At 47.0% G+C, this 13,493-nt stretch overlaps 1 non-coding gene across 1 annotated transcript; it reads right to left on the bottom strand.

The window, feature by feature from the left end:
• Positions 1 to 814: 814 nt before the first annotated feature.
• Positions 815 to 887, bottom strand: TRNAR-CCG (transfer RNA arginine (anticodon CCG)). The gene has a single exon. It is a non-coding gene; the product is annotated as a tRNA-Arg (tRNA).
• Positions 888 to 13,493: the final 12,606 nt, after the last annotated feature.

Raw genomic sequence — 13,493 nt, 5'->3', positions numbered from 1 at the left:
AACCAACAGTGGCAAGAAAGAAGGAGCCTTAACCTCCTGAGCTCATCCAGCAGGCTGAGCCATTAATCATGGGAGGCAGAGTGCTCCCTCCTGCAGCACAGGAATCAGAGGGACTGGGACCCTGGCAGGATTCAGCTGCTTGAACACTGATGCCAGAGGAGAGATGGCTCCATCTGAGTAATCATCTGGAGTCCCATTATGGTCAACAAGTGACAAATCATCTCTGCCAGAAAGCTGTCAGTCTTGCTTTAAGTGAGATATCTTAGTAGGCAAAAGCAGTGACTTGCATTCTGAAACCTCAATTCATTCTTTAGCTTGACTGCATCCATCTAAACTCATTTGGAAAAAAACCTGCTTGTCTTTTCTTAGCTGGGACAATTCACAGATTTCAAGTAGGCTTTATGATGCCCACCCCAGCCCTGGACAAGGTCATCATGGTCAGTCAGAACACTGGGATTGTGTCCTCACCATATCTAGCACAGTTTATCTGACTGTAGTCACAGTCCCAAAGCACAGCCCATTTGCAGGTGTGGTTTGGAAGCTCTTCTTCTTCCTCTGCTACTTGGTGGTTGATTCAATTAATTCCAGTCATGACTGTTGGTTCCTGCTTGGTTTGTTGGGAGGGTTGGGAGCAGAAATAAGTTGTCTGCTTCTGGGGAAAAAAAAAAAAAAAAGAAAAAAAAAAAAAAAGTTTGGTTTAGCTTCTCCCCATAATAAAAGCAGAACCAGAAGCTTCGCTTACCCGGTCTGGAATTAACTGGGTTGGAAAGGACTTTAGAGATCATAAAGGCCCAGCCCCAAAAGATAAGAAGCACGACCCAGATGGGACTTGAACCCACAATCCCCAGCTCCGGAGGCTGATGCCTTATCCATTAGGCCACTGGGTCACCCAGGAGAATATTTTTTTTCCTTCCTTTCTTCCCTTTTTTTTTTTTTTTTTTTCCCTAATTTCATTAATATCTCCCCTCTCATAAAAACATTCTTCTGCCTTCCTGAGTGGTGGAAATCTTATGAGAATGGATGGGACTTATATTGCAAGGTGAAGACATCTTGGGCACTGTTTCCCCCAGCTCTCTCCCACCTATCCAAGATACCCCGTGGCTGCAGTGGTCTCCATCAGTGCACAGCACAGGGCACAATCCTTCCACATATTTTTGGCTCACGGGGTGCTCACCCTCTTCCCTGTCCTTCAGCACCAGACAATTCATTCTTAAAGACTTCTGATTTCATAGAATCATAGAATTGGCCGGGTTGGAAGGGACCTCAGAGCTCATCGAGTCCAACCCTTGCTCCACTCCCCCCGTGGTTCCCAGCCCATGGCACTGAGTGCCACATCCAGGCTCTTTTGAAATATCTCCAGGGATGGAGAATCCACCCCTTCCCTGGGCAGCCCATTCCAATGCCTGAGCACCCTCTCAAGAAAGAAATTCTTTCTAATGTCCAACCTAAACCTCCCCTGGCACAACTTGAGACCTCTTGTGCCCTCTTGTCTTGCTGAGAGTTGCCTGGGAAAAGAGCCCAACCCCCCCCTGGCTCCAACCTCCTTTCAGGGAGTTGGAGAGAGTGATGAGGTCTCCCCTGAGCCTCCTCTTCTCCAGCCTCAACACCCCCAGCTCCCTCACCCTTCCTCATAGGATCTGTGCTGGATCCCTTCACAACCTCCTTGCTCTTCTCTGGACCTGCTCCAGCACCTCAATCTCCTTCCTGAGCTGAGGGGCCCAGAACTGGACACAGGACTCAAGCTGTGGCCTCCCCAGGGCTGAGCACAGGGGCAGAATCCCTTCCCTGGACCTGCTGGCCACGCTGTTCCTGAGCCAGCCCAGGATGCCATTGGCCTTCCATTTCCCCCCTGCAAATCCCAGAAGGAAGCTTTCATCAAAGGCATTCAGGTGAAACATTGCTCCAGCACAACCACCCCAAGCACATGGAGACTGCATTTGGAAAGGGTCCACAGCAAGGTGAGCATGAAGAAAGTAATAAAACAGTGGGAACTTCATGAGGGGGATGCAGAGGTGCAGCCAACAAACAGCCCATCAGTAGAACCTGATAAAATATTAACCACGTGGCTCTTCCAGCATGGAAAAGGCTTTCAGCAGGACTAAGTAGCTGAGTATGGAGAATGCCCTTAGATGTGTCCTTCTGAGCACTGACTGCTGCAGATTTCATCACAAAAGGACTTTGCACTTGAGAGGAAGAAGAGAGGAAGAAGAGCTCGTGACTAATTCACTGTCTAAATATTTAGCAAAACAGACTTTTAGCAATAAAAGTTAAAAGCTCCCCAAAGTTAGGATGCAAATTGAAGACCTAGAAAATACAAAAGGAGAAGTTCTGGTGAAAACTCTGCCCTGGCTTTCCTATAGACCCAGATTTTCTCATAGAACCAGAGAATTTAATTCTAAGCTAACGCAAAGCTTAAACTGCAATTTCTGAAAAAGCAGAAACTCGAAGAAGGATTTGTTCTGGGTAAAGTGAAAATTTGTTTGATAAATCACAAACATTTCAATTTCAAATTGGAATTTTTTTTTTAATTGACCTCAAACTAAAAAAAGCACAGTGATTGAAAACCAAAGAATATGACATTGCCCAAGTGTCTTTCATAAATGCACAAGCTGCAAAACAAATATGGATTTGCAAAACATTTTGTTGCTAACACATTTGCATTTTCACTGACTAAAAAAATGTATTCCTACCAAATTCCAGCCAGTCCCCTCTCTAACATTCTGCTGCCTTAATGCAATCATTTAATACTGATTTAAAGGCTGTGAAATGAAGGATGAAGAGCTGATATTTCTCTATAACCTTTGATTTTCTATATTCTGACTTCGGTCCATTTGATCCATAACATCCAGATTTCAGTAGCATAAGGGATTTTTTAAAATTTATTTTCATAATTTAATGTTTGTTTTAGAAAAAAGGAGGGGAGGGAAAGCTTCCAGAGCTTAATCATGCAGCAATCTCGAATCTTACCATGACTGGGGGAGGAAAAGAAGGTTTGGCATCTTTGCTGCAGTGCTAATTTGCATTGAGGAGGATCTTTACCCTTCACAGCTAAAAAAGATGAAGTGCTAACTTCCAAAGTGACATTTTGGAATTTGTGTGGAGGTTCTCACACTGCCGGGGCTGCTTTTAACACTCTGTTTCTTTTATTAAGCCAGAGATGGCAAATACATCCAGAGGAATAAATGCTGAGGGGGGCGAGGTGTTTCTGGTGGTGTATAATTCAGGAAGGGAATTTATTCCCCAAAATAAATCAATACAGGAGCAAAAGCCACGACTTGGGAAACCTGGGAGATGGGAGGCATTAACCACCAAAGCACATGGTCCTCAGCACCATTCTGCAAAGGTTCTCTGATCCCCCACCCTCTCACCCTTCTGGGCTGAAATCAAGACAGAGAAAAAGCTGCATTTACCCACAGGGGGGCAAAGCCTCTGAAGTCTGCAGCTGGGGCAGACAGCTCGATTCCTCAGTGTTGGGACATTTTCCTTCTGCTCCACTCCATGGCATCCGTGACCTGTGTGGACAGCAAAGCAGCATCACTCAGTAACCCTTTGGAGTGAGCCCTGTAAAACGTATCCTTGTTTTCCAGCTCTGCTTGGGGAAGGGTTGAGTGGAGCTTCAAGGGTCAGACCTCTGGAATATGCTTCCCCCTGAGAGCATCCTGGGAGGTGCTGCAGGGATTTCCACAAATTCCTGGCTTTGCTGATCAATCCCCAGAAGCTGGGATGTGAGGATGTGTGACTGGAAGGTTGGGAAGATTCTCCCCCTGTCTGCCTGTGCTGCTGCAGGTCTGGCAATCTCCTTGGAAATCCAGCAGGCTGGAATCTCAGGACAGGGTCTTTAATAGTCCAGGTGGTTTCTTTCCAGTGACAATTCCATAAACATTTCTCTTCATTAAACAGTAATGAGGAACCTGAGTAATGATTATCCATGTGATGCCAGCATGGTGCAGCTCCAGGTCCAAAGCCTTTATTCCAGGTGTTTGTGCAGTGTGCTCAGCACCAGGGTTGGAGGGACTCAACTGAGACAGCAGAGCACGAAGCCACTGTCATGGGGAGGAGTGAGCAGGGCTCATTTTTTCCTAGAAACCTCATGAGCAGGTGCAGAAAACTGCTCTAGTAATATTTATTTGTGGGTTACAGACTCTTTGCACCAGGAAGACATGGCCTTGGGTAGAAAAGGAGGTCAGAGTTGTGTTTTAAGCACTGTTTGGTAGAAGAGAAAGGTTTTTCCAGCCTTTAAAGAACTTTGGTCATTTTTAGAAGCACCATGATGGGCAGAAAGGCCAAGCATGCTGTGGCACTGGGATGTTGGGTTGCAGATATAGTGCTTCAAAGCTGTCCTCCCTGTTCACCTTCCCCCTCAGCATCCCTCAGCCAAGCTGGAACAAAACACACACTGTTTTGTGACCAGGAAACCATTTGGTTTTGATTTGTAGCTAAGTCCAGGCTCTGCTGGAAGGAACTGGTCACAGGCAGGTTGTCAGTGGGACCAGGTGACATGAAGGGGGAAAATATCTCCCCCAAGGCTTTGCTGAATTTAAAGGGGGGGGTGGGCTGCGTGTGGGGGGGAAATTCACAACTCAAAGACAACTCCATAGGACTCCTTAAACTCTTTTAAAAGCTCCTGTCTACCATATGCTTTGTTTCCTAGCCTGGACACCAGGGACTGGTAGGAATTCTGAGCAGATGATACAGCCTGTTTCTTTCATGCCTGATTGAGGCTGTCTCAGCTGGCAGCAAGAACCAGCCTGAAGGAACTATTTGCATACAGCTCCTCATGGGGACATCCTATAACTTGTCTGAGCATTCGGATTCACATGGAAAAAGGGCAGGAAAAGGGAAAACTTTCTCCAATCCTCAGTTCTCCTCAGTCCCAAGAAGAAGTCCCAATAACCCCTGCCATGAAGGTGCTGAGACTTTCCACTTGTGACGTTTTCACCACCGTTGTCTCTGTGTCACGTAGCACCCAGGTCCTCCTGGCACTGCACAGTCCTCCTACTACTACTTCTACTCGTGATAGTAGTCAGGCTCTTGCAGGGAGTGACATTCATTCAAACTGAACTCGTGCTGAATGGGATTCCTGGTAAACACCCTGCTAGGGAATCTCATTAGCAACCACAGCACATCACCCCAGCAGCAGCAGCCCCAGCAGCCACTTCGTGGGGATGTCAGATTAGCTGCTTAGCTTGGTAACAAATATATCATGGCTCATTATCTTTTATATGAGTCCACCTCACCAGTGCTTTTAAAAGTGTGCTTTACCTTGTAAAAAAAAAAAACAAAACAAAAGAAGGAATTTGCTGTTTGCTTTTTGTTCATGTGGCACCTGATTCTCTGACTCTAGGTGTGAATTGGAGTCCCCAGACACAAAACCTGAGGCCAAAACCCTCCTGGTGCAAGGCAGGGGGCTCCAGCCTGACCAACCCTTCACCTCTGGGTTCCTTCTGCCCTGGTGGCAGCAGGAAACTGAGTTTTCCCCATCAGCCCCTGCCTCCCTTTTCACCCAAAACTGGGGATGATTTTGCTCCCAGAAAAAGTCAATTAAAGAAATGAGCAAAGAGTCCCTTTGATGTTAAGGAAACCTGAAATGCTGCATGTGGAGAACCCATGTGGATTCTTTCTAGGGACAGCTGAGGGCATCTTTGCCATTGCCTTGGTGTCCTGGGAACTCAGCTTTGGTATTACAAGAATCAGGCCAGACTTAGATGCTGGGATCAGGGAAACCTCTGAAAAGCCTAAAATCTCTTTCTGGAGCTCTCTTGCTGGTGTCCCTGGTGTAAAGTGCTCTGAAGGTTCAGAGGAACCACTTGGAATACACCAGCTCACAGGTTGTAATGCATCATAGCAACCAAACCAAACATTTATAATATTCCATCAATTATTCTGTACACAAAGCAGCACCCAAAGATTTGTAGCAAAACCATTTCCTTCGGGCCTGTTCCATTAATATGTAAATAATTTGATAACAATCAACATTTGAGGGAGACTATTACAGTCATTATAGCTCTTAAGCCCAATAAATCTGGGAATTCCATGGGCCTAACTGCAGTCCTTCCAGAGGGTGACCAGGCTCAGAAGGAAAAATAAAGCAAAACAGAACAAAACCAAACAAAAAAACCAAACAAAAAACCACGCCCTCCCCCCCCCCCCAAAAAAAAAAAAAAAAAAAAAGCCATGACAGAAAAAAAAATAATAAAAAGAAAACAGCCAGGAGGGCAAAAAAACCAGGAACTAGTTAATGACCTCTTCAGGGACTCCAAGTATTTCAGAACAAATTCAGCAATTTCTGTGATGTGCAGAAGAGGAATCTAGAGGAGAGGGGGAGTTCATGTCACTTGAAATGTGGAGAGAAAGGCAAGTATTTCATGCTCAAACTGTTTCTGGATGGAAAGTTGGATTCTTGACTAAGCCAAACTGATTTCAGAAAGTACCTGATTCCTGTGAGGATACAAAATCACATTTTCAATTGAAATTTTTAGGCAGAAAAAGCTTGAGTTTTGATGAAAAGTCATCTCCAAGAAATAAGATTCTATCTGCAGCTATTTCCCTCCTGATCTAACATTGTTACAGCTGGTTAGTATTTCCCCAGTTAAGTTATATTTTGATGGAGAATTGAATATTTTTTTACTAAACTGCTTCTTTCCTCTTTTTTTTTTTTTTTTTTCTTTTCTTTCTCAAACTTTCTCCTTGTTCAGACTGCTGAACTTTTAACAAAAACATTTCAGATAAACCCCTCTTTTTAATTTTTCAATACAGAATAGCAAGTGCTTAGGGAAACATTAAAATCCCTTTCCATCAACATTTCCATTCAGAGGAAACCCATCACTCAACCACCCTGAAAGCAAGATTTCCCTTGCTGCTTGAGTTTCTTTAGGCTCTATCTTGCTATAAAGTGGGTACTGCCTAAAAACCCCCAAATCCCAGAGATCCTTTGTGCCAGGCAAGTCCTGATGGGCTCCCAGCCAGGGGGGAGTCTCCCATAATTTTTCTTCATGAGTGCAAAGGCTGCACATGGGAATTTTGAAGCCACCTGGAAGAATCTTCACCGTGCTCCAGCATTGGGAAAAGATTGTGTGAGTGTACAGCTACCTGCTTGGAAGGTGCTCAGCAACCTGGGGAACTCTGTAGGACATCAGGCAGGGTTTCAGGAGCTCTGGAGATCCATCCCTGAGGAGCTTGTTTCATCCACAAATCAATGAGCAAGGGGAAAAAGCAGATGATGCATGTGAAGATGATGCAGCTGCAGAAGAAGCTCCCTCCTGGCTTTAGGAGTCAACAGCTCATTTTATTGCCTTTTTTATTTTTATTTTTTTCTTTGTTCTTTGACCTGCCAACTGGTCAGACTCTTTTGGTGGGCAGTGTAGGAAAGATGGTTGGAAGGACCCTGCTGGGAGCAGGGTGGAAAGGAAAAAAACATGGGACAGAAAAGGCCAAATCTGTCCAGACAAAGTGGGAGATGCAAGGCAGAGAGGCCACCTCAGAAAAGGGCAGAGAAGATACAGAAGTGAAGGCACAAGTGAGACATAAAGGAGAAGAGAGGAACCAGCTGGGTGACAGGAGCAGGGAGGAGAGCAGGGGAGGTCCTGGGGTTTTGGGACAGAGTTTGCTGAGAAATGATGGCAAAAAACCAGTGGGCACACACACCATGCAAAGGAGGAGGGAAAGGCAGCAAGGGGGCATGAGGGAGCCTTGCAGCAAAATCAATTAATATTTGAGCAAGTCAGCTGCTATTGAAAGAGATCTGAATTTCACACCATTGCTGGAAACCTCAAAATAAACCTTTCCCCTTCCCAGTGCCTCAGAAATTCTGCCTTAAAAGGCAACATCACCTGCTGGATGTTGTGGGGGCAGGAAAGGGAGAGAAAATAGACTCCAGAGGCCCTCATTTCTTGGTCTCTCCAGCCCTTGACCTTTTTTCTAATCCCCAGGTCGGGGTGGAGCTGGGCAGGGCTTTTTTCACCCAGCGGATGGGGGAAGGATGCCCATGGGATGAAGAGAACAGAATTACAATTTCTGATTCACTGCCTGCAGTCAACTTGTTAGCAGCAGGGAGGGGGGGGAGGCATCTGGCTGGGGGTGCTTTGCTCTGCCTTCCCCAACCAAACTGCTGCAGGAATCACAGCTGAGGACTGGGAGGCAAGGGAAGGCAGGGAGGGGGGAGCTGAGTTCCACTGATGGTTTGGGCAGACTGAATTTCAATGGGAGTCAGATGCTCTGCAGAGCTGAAGGGGGGGAGGGAGGGGATGTTTATAATGAGATTTAATGAAGCAGAGAAGCGGTGTTGTCCTCTGCATCAAAGGGGCTTTAGGTTACAGGGGAAAGCCAAGCTTTTCATTACCAAATGAGCACAGAAATACCTGCCTGATTATCCTCAGCTCTTAGCGAGCACTTCTTAACTTCAAACAGCTTTGCTAGCCCCAGAGAAAAGGCTCGGAATGCTGCCCAGAGTCACTGGCACTTGGCATTGCATTTACACCTGGCATTGGGGCCAGGGATTGCAGCTATAGGGCACCCTGGCTCATCCTCTGGTGCTAACCCAGCTCAGGAGACTTTGAGCCCTGCTCACTGCTCAGCATTTCTTTCCATGCCTCTGTCTCCTGTTGGGACAAAAGCAGTGGTTGGAACGTTGCAGAGCTCCCAGTTTTAGCACTGGATGTCTGCAAACCTGCCCATCCACACTGAGCTCCCAAATTTCTGCTCCCGTGAGATGTTTCTAGCAGGGGTTCTTCCAAGGGTTAGGGAGCTCCTGATGAGGGACTAAACATCTTGTACCCTTGAAAGAAGCATTAGTTTCCAAACCTCCTCCCTCTCACCTGGATTCAGCGTCTTCTCCCACGTCTGATGAGAATATTTCACCCCTGTAGATATGTTTTTTCTATCTTAACTACATAAACAACACAACTTTTACTCATGTCTAAAAAAATTGGAGCCTCTCTGAGCTTGTGGAAAATCTCCTAAGTGGATCTGTTGAGCTGAGAGAGTTATTGCTTCTGTAGCAGATTATTCCAAGAGAGTTTTCTTCAAATGCAGAGGGGCTAAACAGACATATTTATAAAAATAAACAAAAGTGACCCCACTTACCATGTGCTACACCACAGCTCCTCCAGGCCCTGCTCTACTACAGATCCCTCACCCCTTTCCAGAGGAAAGGACTACAAGGCTCCTCCTCCTCCTCTGCTCTCCCAGTCATGAGGGAAAAACCTGGTGTCTTCTAACAGGGTTTCTTCCACTGTGTATGGAAGCAGATGCACTAAGGTTGGCCACGTTTCTCCTGCTCCTGCCTTGATTCATTTCCATGGGGTCTCATGGGTCCCTCTGCACTCCCTTCCAGTCTCCTCACAGCTACTGCTACTCGAGGTCTCCAATCTCCTTCCTGGGTCTCATTTGCCCTGGTAGGCAAATGCAGTTATGGAGGGATGGAGGGATGGATGGAGGGATGGATGGATGGATGGATGGATGGATGGATGGATGGATGGATGGAGGGATGGAGGGATGGATGGATGGATGGATGGATGGATGGATGGAGGGATGGAGGGATGGATGGATGGATGGATGGATGGATGGATGGATGGATGGAGGGATGGAGGAATGGAAGGATGGATGGATGGATGGATGGATGGATGGATGGATGGATGGAGGGATGGAGGGATGGATGGATGGATGGATGGATGGATGGATGGATGGAGGGATGGATGGATGGATGGAGGAATGGAAGGAGGGATAGATGGAGGGATGGATGGATGGATGGATGGATGGATGGATGGATGGATGCATTAATGGATGGGTGGATGGGTGGAGGGACGGATGGATAGATGCAAGCTGACAGAGATCATTATGTGTCCTCATGATGCCAGACTACACCTCTTTTTTCCCTGAGCAGAGTGATGTGGTACCCCACCCCTCAGCTTGTTCAGCAGTTCCAGCCAAACCATTTCCCAAGCACCAAATGCTGAAGTCACAGGGTTTGCTGAAGTGGAAGCCAACCAGCAGCTTCCCATCACCTGCCTGGGAAGCACAGAGGCAATCTCCCTGCCCCTTCCATGGAGAAGCACTCCATCCTTCCCCCTGGAGCAGGATCCATCCTGGGGATGCTGAGTGACCTGCAGGCTGAACGTGCACTTCTCACTTGTCAGCTGTTCACTTTTGGCCAATCCATCCTTCCCTTAATGGTGATTTATTTCACAACATCTCTGCATAGGTAATTTCCATATGGCATAAACTGCTGGAGTGGGCATTTTTCATGATATTTAGAAGCCAAGTCACTTCAATTTGCATAATACTCAAATGATTTCTAAATGTTGAAAACAGTTCACAGGAGAAAAGCAAAAAGGTTACTCTTAAATTCCCCATCTTTTCTCCTGCCTCTGAGTGCAGGGTCAAGAGTCACTGGATGCATCCTGGGTTCCTGCTGGGACGAGAAGATGAGATCTAACCTGGTGGGAAGGGGTCAGGAGAACCTGGTGAAGAGGGAAAGGTGCAAGCCCAGCTTTGTGTGTAAATCAAGGGGTTGGGTATCAGGTTGCTGTTACCCATCAGAAAGGTTGTATTGATCTGGAATTTCAGCACTGTTCCCTCTACTCCTAAGGTGATTTTATGATGACCCAAGGGCTTCATCTCTCAGTCCCTTGCTGTCTACCCTGGTTCATCCTTTTTTGTTTGGTTTCTGGTTTGATTTGTTTGGGGGTTTTTTTGTGCTTGCCTGGCCAGCCCCTCTGAACTGGGGAGCTGTGAAGAGGGAGACTGGACACCTGGCTTCCCACCTTAGAGCTTCTGCCCAGGTGGGCAACAACCCCATGTGCAACAGGAGGTGACATCCCTGGTCACCACAGGAGCTACCAAGGAAATACAGCAAATTCCACATGGGATCCCCAGCAGGGCCAAGTCCTGCAGCTGCAATCCCAGCTTTGCTCCCTGGAGTTGATCTCTGCAGCAGGCTCTAATCCTTCCTTCAGCCTATCTTTCTGCTTAAACTAATTCCAGTCTGGCTCCTTCCTCCCTGTGTATTATTTCATCTGAAGCAACCCTTTGTTTACCTTTGGCAAATATTTGCAGATTTAGTGGCTCACATTCTTGGGAGGGATTATATAAAACCCAGTGTAGCCCTCCCTGCCTGCCATACAGAGTTCATATCTGAGATCTCCTAACCAGATCAGGCCTCCTGCAAAGCCTTTAGCTGTGTTTTACCTTAAGCATCCTGCACAGTCCTGTGATTGCCCCCACTCTGCAGTCCTGGGAGAGACTGGACAGAATTTATCCCTTGGCTTAGCTGAAATGGTATAAATAGGAAGGCCAGAAAAAGACCTCATAAATTTCTACTGCAAATTCTTTTCATCCCATTGGTTTTGAAATAGATTCAGGGGTTGTTTGCTTTTTAATTTTCCACATTAAAAATATACATGATTCAAGGTTGATTTATTTTAATTTTTTTTCCCCCTTCTCTAATCCTCTCTTCCCATGCCTGGTCTTTAGGCACTGCTTCACAGCTGGTGGGAGAAGGCAGGGAGACACTTGAACTTTACCAGTCACCAGGAAACATCCTCAGTTAAGGGCTGGGAAACCAGGGCAAAAAAAAAAAAAAGCAGGGGAGATTTGTTATGACTCAAATGGGAAGTACCTTGGAATGTTATCTCAGCATCATCTCTGTTTTTCTGTCACATAAATAAGAGGCTCATTCCTAATGACTCCATCCTTGTTAAGAGGAAGCTCCATTTGGGAGCTGTGTGCAGCCACTTAACATTCAATCTGCATCTTGCTGCCTGGGAGTCTGTGTCTCTTTGATCCCACGATGCTGGAGAGGATAGTGCTGAGCATGAGAACCTTTCTGCAGTTCCCTCTGTAGGATCCCAAACCTGCTCTGTCTTCTGGAAGCCTCATTGGGGCTGGGGGTTGTGGGCTGGCAACGAGGGATGTTCTGAGCAGCACCTCCAGGCTCTGGCCAGGTGGTGCCAAAGTCCTGAAAGCTGGAGCAGTGCCTCCTTTTCCACCTGCTTTCTGCAGTATGGAAAAGGGGGTGCTGAGCATAAGGAGAAATGCTCTGCCCCAGATAAACCCATAGATCAGAACATGTCCTCTAGAGGAAGAGCACTTTGAGGATCCAGTTGGGCTTTTCATGTCCTAGACACACGAGAATGATGCAAAAGGCACCTTTGGCATCACACTGCTGTGCAATACCACAGTGGTGGTGACCCAAAATATGTTCAGCTCACAGCTCCATCCAGGCCCAGACAACCTGGTTGTACCCTTTAGCTTGCTGGCTGCAGCCATCTCATCTCTTTTTTCCATACTTGAAATTCTCTGGAGAAGGAGCTGTCTTGTTTTGTTTGTTCAGACCCCAGCATAGTGGGATCTTGGATCATGAGTGGGACTCTTGCATGTGCCATGAATACAAATGTAATTAATTAATGAAAATAACCAGTGGGAAGGCAGAGCTCATTGCTAGAGGGATTGATTCAATGAAACAGTCTTTCTTTTATTCATTCCAAGCTCTTCTGGGCAGGAAGCAGCTCTATAGCTGGCAGGGATGTCCAAAAAGGCTTCCACCTAGTCTCAGCATTAACCCTTTCCATTCTGGCTTGGAAAATCAAGGGGGATCCCCACTGTCTGCCTGCTTGGATCTTTGGAAAGAGGCTGCAGAAGGCTGGAGGGTCCCTTTGGCATCCCTGAGGTGGGCAGGGAAGAGCTGCAGGGCTCCTCATCAATCAGCCAGCACGCAGGGAAAATGCAGTGGCTTCTAGCAGGCTTGTCCCACTGCATTAGGAAGCAGCTGCCTTTTAATTAGAGGATAGCTAAGTGCTACCTTGTGATCTGTGAGGTTATGCATATTTCATAACGCCAGCTCCCATCTGCTGTTGCCTAGTGCTGTGTTTTAGGAAGTGCAGACTGGAGAGTCCCCTTTGATGTTTTTTTATGCTGGCTCTTCTTAGAAACAGGGAGAGCGCAGCAACTGGGAAGCTGAGGAGGCTTCAGTCATCCCAAAAAAACCTCGGGGAACCCATGTTGTGCAGGGAGGTAGCTCACCTGATTGCATGAAGCACTGATCTGGCTGCTTTGCTGAAGGGGGAAGAGGCTCAGCTGGAGCAGGTGCTGTTTCTGAGCTGTGCATCCTCTGCATGAGGAGCAGGATCCACCTGGAGAGGGGAAGGGAAGCAGAACACTGCCACTGCCTGTCCAGACCCAAACAGAGGCAGGACAAAGAGAGAGACAGGACCTAGAGACAGAACAAATAGGCTGGGCTTGATCTCAGAGGTCCTTTCCAGCCTCAATGATTGTGGGATTCTGTGAAATCCAGCTGGGCTAAGCTCTGCTCATTGATTCCTTTGCTTGCTGCTGGTGGGGAGACAGGTTGGGATGAGCCTGTTTGAGGAGGGGTTGGTCCAGTGCCACAAAACATTGACCATCCACGTGTTTCCATCAGCTGCACTGTCACTTTGGGTAAGCCAGCAGCAGCAGAAGGTGGGAGGAAGAGATGCTGGAGCTCAGTAGAGTGCAGCAGG

This window comes from Heliangelus exortis, chromosome 19, assembly GCF_036169615.1.
Source record: "Heliangelus exortis chromosome 19, bHelExo1.hap1, whole genome shotgun sequence".
Taxonomy (NCBI): domain Eukaryota; kingdom Metazoa; phylum Chordata; class Aves; order Apodiformes; family Trochilidae; genus Heliangelus; species Heliangelus exortis.
This window is presented reverse-complemented; position numbering and strand designations above follow the sequence as displayed.